The following is a 9,359-nucleotide window of genomic DNA, read 5'->3' as shown; positions in this document are numbered from 1 at the left end:
CGCCTTCGGGGTGTTTCCGTAAACGCTCCCACGCAGGCTTCGGGAGGAGTCTGTTCCCTGCGGGTGCCTGGCTTCGTTTCAGCTCAGAGGAGCAGACCTAAAAATATCCCGTCAGACTTTTACTAAGCTTGGTTTCCTCTGGCTGTTTAAGCTATTGCACGCTTGGCCCGTGCCCCCCGATCTCTGTGGCTTTCTGGTCCCCGGGATCCCCAGCAGTGTTAGCCTTTACGTCATGTGCACCTGACACGTCAGCGGCCACCGATGGACTAGGGACTGGAGAGTGGGTAGAACTAGAAAACCCCTAAGAGTGGGAGCTGCGGACTGAGTCCAAACAGATGAAGAGCTGCAGCTGCCGCCGGCAGCTCCCCATGTGGCGTCTGGGGACAGAGCCGAGGGCTGGGGTCTACATGTCGCTGCAGACTGGCCGGTACGAGGCCCCGTGCTCACCAGCAGCGAGTCCCAGTGTGCAGCTGGGAACGGGAGCAGGACCCAGAAATGAGGGTGGTAGGCTGGGCCGAGGTCGCAAACCAAAGGGGACTTGGGACTGGAAGCCAGTGAGGTCAGAACCAGGAGGGACAGAACGCAGAGCGCTTCCTGGGTGCCATGGCTTCGCTCCTCAGTGTCCCCAAAGCCATCGGCAGTTCCCTTAAGATTCCACGGCTGGGGCCAAATCTGTTAAAGACAAAGTTAGCTGAGCGACCCTGGAGATCTAGTTGGTTGTTCAAGGACACGTGAGTCGGGCGTCGTCCCGTCCAGCGGACAGAAGAGGGAGCTGGGAGCCGTGCGAAGTGGAGGCGTTAAAGGCAGGATGGTGGGTGGGAAAGGAGGTAAAGGACGGGCTCCTTCAGGTGAGGTCACCTTTCCTCGGGGGGGCGGGCAGGGGGCCTGTCAGGCAGATGACGCCCCTGGCGTTGATCGGGAAACTCCAGGCTGACTGGTCAAAGTCACATTCCTGGGAGAGGCTGAACCTGCGGCTGGGCAGGTACCAAGTCTCAGTTTGCTGGCTGGGGCTTAGCACAAGTGACTCCATTCTCTCTCTCTCCTTCTCTCTCTCTCTTTCTCTCTCTCTCTGTCCCTCTCTCTCTCTCCCTCTCTCTCTCTCTCTCTCTCTCCTCTCTCTCTCTCTCTCCCTCTCTCTCTCTCTCTCTCTCTCTCTCTCTCTCTCTCTCTCTCTCTCTCCCCCTCTCTCTCTCCCTCTCTCTCCCCCTCCCTCCCGACCCTCTGTTTTTATAATGCCATCTTTCCCCAACAACATTTGGCTTGGGTGTTCTTGAACATTTCCCTTTATGAGACAATACCATAAATAAATTCATTTATGTTCACTTAGAAGTTACTTAGAGGTATATATGGAACAAATTATTTTTTCTCAGATTGATGGGTGCTTTAAAATGTGTCATTGCGTCTACGACCATGCCATCCTGAACACGCCCGATCCCATCTGATCTCGGAAGCTAAGCAGGGTCGGACCTGGTTAGCCCTTGGATGGGAGACCACCTAGGAAAACCAGGTGCTGTAGGCGTAAAAAAAATAAAATAAATAAAATAAAATGTGTCATTGAAATCCTCCTGTTTTGTGACGATGTATATAAAGATTAAGCGAGTTTAACATTTCCTGGTGAGAAAGCCCAGATTAGACAGATGTTTATCTGTCCTTCCGGTCAAGGACATGGGTAAATGATGTCTATTTTCCTCTGAACGCAGAAGTCAGAAATTACACAGCGTTGCTCCTTTTTGTTCGGGCTTGGCGACAAGTCATGGTGGGGAGGAAACATTCCCTTCTTCCTTTCTAGGTTCTTTGGTTGTTCTAATAATTCAGTTGGCAGAAAACAGATTAACAGGAAAAAAAAAAACAAATTTAATGTTGTACATACTGGAGCCCCCGAGACCCGGGACACGAAAGCTGACGGGGTCGTTAAGGCTCATCGGGTGGGCCTGGGCCCTCGGGGAGGAAGGGCTTTCACAGGAAGGCGGCGACGTTCGGAAATCGAATGCTGCCTGTCGCGTGATTTCCTCGGTGAGAAGGTGTCTCTGGCGACAGCCTCCCCCTGGCACAGGCCCCTCCCGAGGTGGCCTGAGTCAGCTGAGGGGAAGGCAAAGAGCTTTTCCAGACCTGCCGGATTTTAATCACCTGTAGCTCAAAAGACTCCTCATGCCAAAGTGACACATATGAGGGGCGGCTTCTGCTCCGCTTCAGCCAGGTGGGCCCGTCTGGCCACCTGTAACGTCCTCCAGGAGCCGGAAGCCCTCACCAACTGGCCGGACAGGCGCTGAGGGCGAAGCGCTGTGCCTACGTCCTCCCGGATCCATGGTTCTCAACCTTGTCACCTATGGCACACTTGGCGATGTCTGGACACATTTCGGTTGCCACAGCCGGGGAGGGGGCTGCTCCTGGCACGTAGAGGGTGAAGGCGGGCGTGCTGCCAAACACCCCACCAAGCACAGGGTGCCTGCACGGCCGAGCGAGGCCCTGCCCCGAGTGTCCCCAGTGCTAAGGTGAGACCTGCGTGGGGACAAATGGGTGGGACGTCGTCCTTGGGGACAGCCCTGGGTCCTGACGGCTGCCAGCAGGGGCCTCGCGTCCGGACGAGCATGGGGGGTGCAGCGGGCTCCAGGCTCCCCACATCACGTGAGCCCCCCCGTGTTGTCGTCTGTGCCGAGCACGCCGAGTGCCAGGTGTGCCAGGCCCGTGCGCACCGCACAGCACCGCACAGCTGGTCTCGCCACGCCCCCAGCGCACGGAGCGGGCTCTCGAGATTAATGAATTATAGAGCAACGAGTGACTCAGACGGGCATCGCTGTTTGTCTTCCTTTAGTATTAAAATGAGTTTAAGTCTTTTAATTACATTTTAAATATTAATATTTTAAATATACGTGGAAATAGGCATTGGGACTCTCACGCTGGAAACTTCCAGGAGCGCACAGGGTGTGCCTGCCCACCGCCCTCCTCCTGGTGTCTGGGGACGGACGAGCTCCCCGCGGCCCTGGATGTGGAGACCCGGGCATGGGAGCAGGGGCTGCGGAGCTGGCTCTGGTGGCCGGACGTGGAGCCGAGCCAGAGGCCACCACTGCCCGGTTTCCCCAGGCCATCACGACCCAGGAGCCACATGACAAAGCCCATCCGGCCATTCTGCGTTCCTCCTGCGCAGCGCACGGTCAGGCCACTGCCCACTACCACCCGCGTAGTCGCTCTATTAACCGCGTTAAGTAGTTCTAGGCTGCAAGCAGTTTCGTTTCGTTAAACCGGGCCGTTCCCCCCACATCCGCCTCCACCCCAGGGTGCGAGGACTGAGCAGGGGCTGCCTGGCGCCGCCGGCTCGGGGCGCGTCCACGCACCACGCAGGTCCCACGCCGGCTGGGGGCGGGACTCCGGGGCTGGTCGTCGGTGAGGGTGACCGCCGGGGGCCGGGATGGTGGCGGCTGCTGGCCTGCTCGCCTGCTTCTCCGCCGCCCACCTGGCTCCCAGGAGCTGGATCCGCAGTGACCCGACAGGGTTCAGTGCTAACCAGCCCTGGTGGGAGGAGGGGGGACCTACCTGGCCCCCGCCTCGCCCTAGGCCCCGGCGCTCCCTTCAGCCCCGCTGCTCGTTCGCGTAAATGTGTTGTGTTCTGCGCTAAGTGAAATACGGATTTCGTCTGGTATGTATGAGAGCCTTAGCATTTTCATCTAAGGACAGCTTATTTGCATGTCATTGGACAAACTGGTTTAAGTAAATATATCACCAATGATATGCAAATCAGGTGGCCAGTGTAGTCTGTTGTCCACGGCTACTATGGAAACGGGCGTGGGAACTACCAGTAGGATCCATCAGGAAGGATCCACTTTCTCTTTCTCGAACGTTCAGTCTCCCGTGTTTTAGCGTTTCTGCTCTACCTGTCACTCAAAATACACCTTTAGCTCCTCAGATTTTAACCTTCCATTCACTCTTCTTGAGCGACTTTAAAAGGTTGTACCTGTAAGTTTTTAAAAAGCTTCCCATCTTTAAGGGGATAAAATGAGGGTCATCATGGTAAACAACCTGCAAGGTAATCGCTTTGGTTTGATTTAGGGCCCAACAAAATCGATCCTATAAATAGTCCAGGACGATACAATAGCAACAGGGGGCAAGTGAGGGCCGCGCTGGGGACACGATGGGCCCTTTAGCTTTCTCTTAGATGTCCTAGTTCAAATTCTCATGACTCCTCTGTCCCTCACGGAGTTCCTGAAGGCTCAGACACTAGTTTATTTTGTTGCCTTTTTACATCGTGGCCAAGTATTTAAACGCAACGTAAGTCGTGTAAAAAAAAGTAGAAAATGGAACCTACAAGTTCTGACCGTAAGGCTTTTAACAACGTTTGGCTATTTATGTATTTTTAAAATTACCTGGGGGTGGGACCGGGGTTGACCGAATGAGATACGAGGGATTTGGGGGGGCCGGAGACGTTCTAAATCTTGACCGTGGTTTCCTGGGTGTACGAACTTGTCAAAACTCATCTAATTGCACACTTAAATGGATACATTTTACTTCGTGCACATCATGCTTGCTCATTTTGATTCAGAAAAAAAATCTCCATGCCTAACTAGTTTATTTTTGCAGCATAATAAAAATAGTTTTCGAAAAGACTTCCAAAACATTCCAAAATTTAGCAAAATTCAAGCTTGAGGAAAATAAATCTTTTCTCGGGGTTTAGAAGCACACACAGACCTGCTTAGTGATAGGAACAGCGCCTAGCATGTTCTGCAGGCTGCACTCCCCCAAACAGGACAAGCCCCTCATACAGGGGAAGAGGAGCTGCGGAAAATCAATCCCGATGAGAATTCCTCCTGCTTTGCCTGCAAAAACCTACTTTGAGGGACTGCCTGGCTTCCCCCCAGATGCAGACGGACAGGGTGGGGGCACCAGCAGGCGGGGACACCCAGCCCCAGCCCGATTTCTCTCCGGCTTACATTGCCCTTGGCCTTGACCAATCCCTAACCCAGCCCCTTTCCCCAATCTACACCTGTCTAACCCACCTGTGTCTGTACCTGATGCCATGTCACCCCACACTGACCAACCACTCATGGCCAGGAAGGGTTTCTGGGGTTGGTCCTGGCCCATCCCCTGGCCGGCACCATGGACCGGGGGAATGGGAGCATCATCTGCGGGTGTGGCCAGAAGGGAGGAAGGCTTCGGCTCCCCTCCGAGGCTTCCAAGGAAACGAAACGATACGGAGACACTGCTGAGTGCTCCCCCGCCCTCACCGCCCCAGGACGAGTCCCGCTGGCTCAGGGGCAGCGCTCAGCAGCTGGCTGGAGCAGCCCACACTCTGCCGGGAGCAAACGTCAACGCGACCGAACACCTAGATTCGTTTTTTAAGCGTTTTCTATCTTCCCACTGGAGTCTGAGCTCCATGCAGACAGGGTGCCGATGTTTATATGCACATGCACGCACACACATGCTCTATGCACGTGCACACACACGCTCTACACACTGCATGCACACACTCTATGCACACACATACACATATCGTGTTAACACGCACTACACTGCGGCACACACTGTGCGCGTGCATCTTGCCTGCATGCGCGCACACACATACCGTTCGGCTCTGCGCATGCGTGCGACACACACCTGCGCTCTACCACTGCACAGCACGCACACTGCTCATGCTGGGCACACACTGTATGTGCAGGTACACATGCACTCTATATGTGCACACACACATGCTCTTGTAGTGCATGCGCACACACTCTACACACGTGCACACTCACACGCTTTTAAATGTCATCCTGTTGGATGTTCTGTGCTGAACCACTGAACAGGAGGGCTACGCCGCATGTTTTTCCCGCTGGTGTCGTCGAAGGCTTCTGAATTCGGCAGCTTGGAAGCTCATATCCCGATGAGCTGGGACTCCTTTCCCGATGCAGAGGTCCTGTTCTGTCTGCAAGGATGTGCCAGTCCCCGGGTGAAGATGTCTCCGAGGCGTCCTGGGAGCTCCTGAAACTCTCTGTCACTGCTGTGCTCACTCCAGCTACCCCAAAGGGCTTTGGAACGTTGGGGAGTACCACACTCGTTTGGGAGGAAGGTGGCTAAGGAGGGACTTTAAAATAATAAAGGCGGGGTGGGGACAAGCGGAGGGCAGTCGGAGGACCCCCTTCAAGGCTGTTTGATAAACGGGGGCCCAGGGGCCTGGCTGTTTGTTGAGCTCTCTGGCCTGCTGCAGCTGCTCACAAAGCGGCATTGAGGTGTCTGCTGTGAAAACGTGACATAACCTGACACCGATCAGCCCACAGGGCAGCGCCCGGAGAAGACCACATTGTCCTGCAGCCGGGCCCAGGCCCTGGGAGAGCAGCGGAGCGAGGCCCGCGAGGCTCTCTGGGACACCGGGATGGTCTGGCCCCTCCCCAGCACCGTCTGACCCGCAGTGACAGGGAACGCAGGGGCTTCCTCGGTCTGCATCTTGGTCCTTTGTCACCCCCGGAACCCAGATGATGTGGCGGGCTCTTCGCTTTTGGTGTCCGCCTGTGGCCGAGCGTTCGGCTGTCCACTTTCCCCAATCTGGTCTAATCGTGACTGCAATTAGGTGGTGGCCACACACAGGCCACCAGAGGCGCCCCGGCCGGTTCTACTGATGCTTTAAAGGCCGCTTTCTACTCCTAAGGACGGGAAATATCTCAAATGTCACTGGAAGTACTTAATTTACTTATGGTATATTTTAAATAGAAGCATCTAGGACCATTAGAATTAAGTTGCTGCGTGGAACACCGATCAAAGGATTTCTTCAGGTTTTCGTGGTAAAGAACACGTAAGGATCTTTGTGGACTTTCGTGAATTTTACTCAGTGAACATCTCGTGTTTGGGACTGTAATTGGACTGTGTGACTACACCACGAATCCGTTTCCCACCACTTTGAACACCATTCCCACCTCTCACGACTCTTTTTTTTTAATTACCTTGACATTTTTGTTGTTACTGTTATTTTCAATTGTGGTATAAAATACACATAACCTAAAACTTGCCTTTCTAACTCTTTTAAGTGTGCGAGTCAGGAGTGTTCGGCGTGTTCGCACTGGCGGCCGTCAGCACTCCCATCGCCCGAACTGTTTTGCATTTTGCACACTTGAAACCCTGTCCCCTTAAACACCAACTGCCCGACCCCCTCCCCCAACCCCCAGCACCCACCGCTCCACTTTCTGTCTCTACGAATTCGACAATTCTGGGTCCCTCATGCAAGTGGACTCGCGCACCGTTTGCCTTGTGATGGGCTCATTTCGCTCGGCGCAGTGTCCTCGGGGTGCATTTGTGTCACAGCCTGTGTGGGAACTCCATTCCTTTCCAAGGCCGAGTAAGTCCATTGCACGTATTTACATTTTCTTTCTCCGTTCCCCGCGCGATGGACATGTGGATTGCGTCCAGCGTGTGGCTTCTGCAGATAATGCTGCTGTGAACATGGGCGTGTAAATATCTTTCTGAGCCCTTTATTTAATTTCTTTGAGAACGCAAGTGGAGTTGCTGGGTCACATGGCATTTCTATCTTTAATTTTTTCAGGGATGTCCTACTGTCACCCACAGCTTCGGCACCATTTCACATCCCCACCGACGGGGCGCAAGGATTCCAATTCCTCCGCATCCTTGCGACACCTGTTACCGCCTGTTTTTTCACAGTCGCCATCCTAAGACAATACTGTCCGTATTAGCACACGCCCCGTGGCCACTTGAAAGGAGTGTGGAGTTCGCTGCTGCGTGATGGAGTGTCCTCTCGGTGGTAACTGGATTCTGTGGGCTGATGATGTAGTTGGCGTCTGTGTCCTTCCTGACATCTGTATTGATTGTTTTTACAGTTGTTCTATCAATTGCCGAGGGAGGGGTCTGGAATGCTCCAACCACGATCGTTCTCAATTTCTCTGCATATTTCTCCTTTCATTTCTGCCGGTTTTGGGTTCACGTATTTTGGAGCTCTGCTGTTTGGTGCATATACATTTAAGATTGCTATGTCTTCTTGATGGGTTGACCCTGTTACCATCATATAAGTTACTGCTTCATCTGTGTAACTTTCCTTTCGTTATTTTTTTAATAATCTATGTTTTCTATTCTTTTAAAACCTGCTTATGTTGTTATAATCAAGTGAGTTTCTTGTAGACATACAATTGAATCTTTGTTTTATAACCTACTTTGCCAATCTGTGTCTTTTAATTGGTGTGTTTATAACATTTACATTAATTCAATGACTATGTTAAGTCAGGTATTTCATTTCTGTTGCCCTGGGGACAACGAAATTTTTTTGTTCAAGTTCTAATTTTTAATTTTTTAATTTTTAATATTTCATTGAGGTGTAATTGACCTACATACAGTATCATATTAGTCTTAAGTGTACAACATTGAAACGATTCAATATTCGTATGCATTGCAAAATGATCACCACAATGTCTCATTAACATCTGTCACCACACACGGTGACAAAAAATGTTTGTGTGTGTGCTTAGAACTTCTAAGATCTACTTTTGTCACAACTTACAGAGTGCGACACTGCATCGTCAACGAGAGCCGCCACACGGACCCTCACACCCCGTGACTTAACCATCTCAGGCTGGGGGGGTGGCCCTTTCGACCCCCTTCACCCACTTCATGCGCTTTATTTATTAGCTCTTTTCAGGATGACGAAGCAGCATGTTTTCAGGCTGCCGGGGATGATCCCAGAGAGGTAATAAACCGAAGCGGAATATCCGTCACACGCCTCCTCTGCTAGGGCCACTCACGCCCAAGTAATGTGCCCGCATTTGGTGGCAAGCCCTTGCCGAACCTCACGTAAGGCAGTCAGTAAATATTTGTGGAATTCAGCTAGTTAGAGCCCACGGCTCTTCACGTCTGGGCGTCTGAGCCAGCATGCCCATGGCAGGCGGCATGTGCTTACAAAGGATGGTCATGTGTGGGACCCGGGCCAGCGTGGGTCGGAGGGACAGCTCACAGCTGGGAAGCTCTGCGGCCAGCGCATTTGGGTGGCCGCGTGGTCCCACGCAGTGTGTGACTGTGACCGACTCCCTCTAGCTGTGTAACAGCTGCACTTCGGCACGCTGGCTTGACCTGTGATGGAAGCACACACTTAGCCAACAACAAAATGTGCTAATGGCAGAAATCGTTAAGAAAATGAATTGTTTTCCTGGATAAGTTTGCGTGGGGACGCGTAACCCGGTGACCCTTTCCGTGTGAACGTTCGTGGCGCCCACCTGTTGCTCCAGTAACAGAGACACGCGTTTTTGCCTTTGGGAAAAGAAAGCACGACATTTCCTCCCCAACCATGGCCGTGCTGAGCAGCAGGCGTGTGGGGCCGGCTCGGGAGCGAAGGTGGGCGCTCGGCGTGTGTTGTCACAGAGCTCATGAAAAAGTCATCAGCCGGCCGCCCCTCC

General features: G+C 52.9%; 1 pseudogene; it reads left to right on the top strand.

The window, feature by feature from the left end:
- Positions 1-1,400: 1,400 nt before the first annotated feature.
- LOC120586521 (uncharacterized) lies at positions 1,401-1,519 on the top strand (annotated as a pseudogene).
- Positions 1,520-9,359: the final 7,840 nt, after the last annotated feature.

The sequence above is a fragment of the Pteropus medius genome, unplaced genomic scaffold (assembly GCF_902729225.1).
Source record: "Pteropus medius unplaced genomic scaffold, Ma_sr-lr_union100, whole genome shotgun sequence".
In the NCBI taxonomy this organism is placed as follows: domain Eukaryota; kingdom Metazoa; phylum Chordata; class Mammalia; order Chiroptera; family Pteropodidae; genus Pteropus; species Pteropus medius.
Note: the sequence above shows the minus strand (reverse complement) of the source record. Positions and strands in the feature narration are given on the sequence as shown.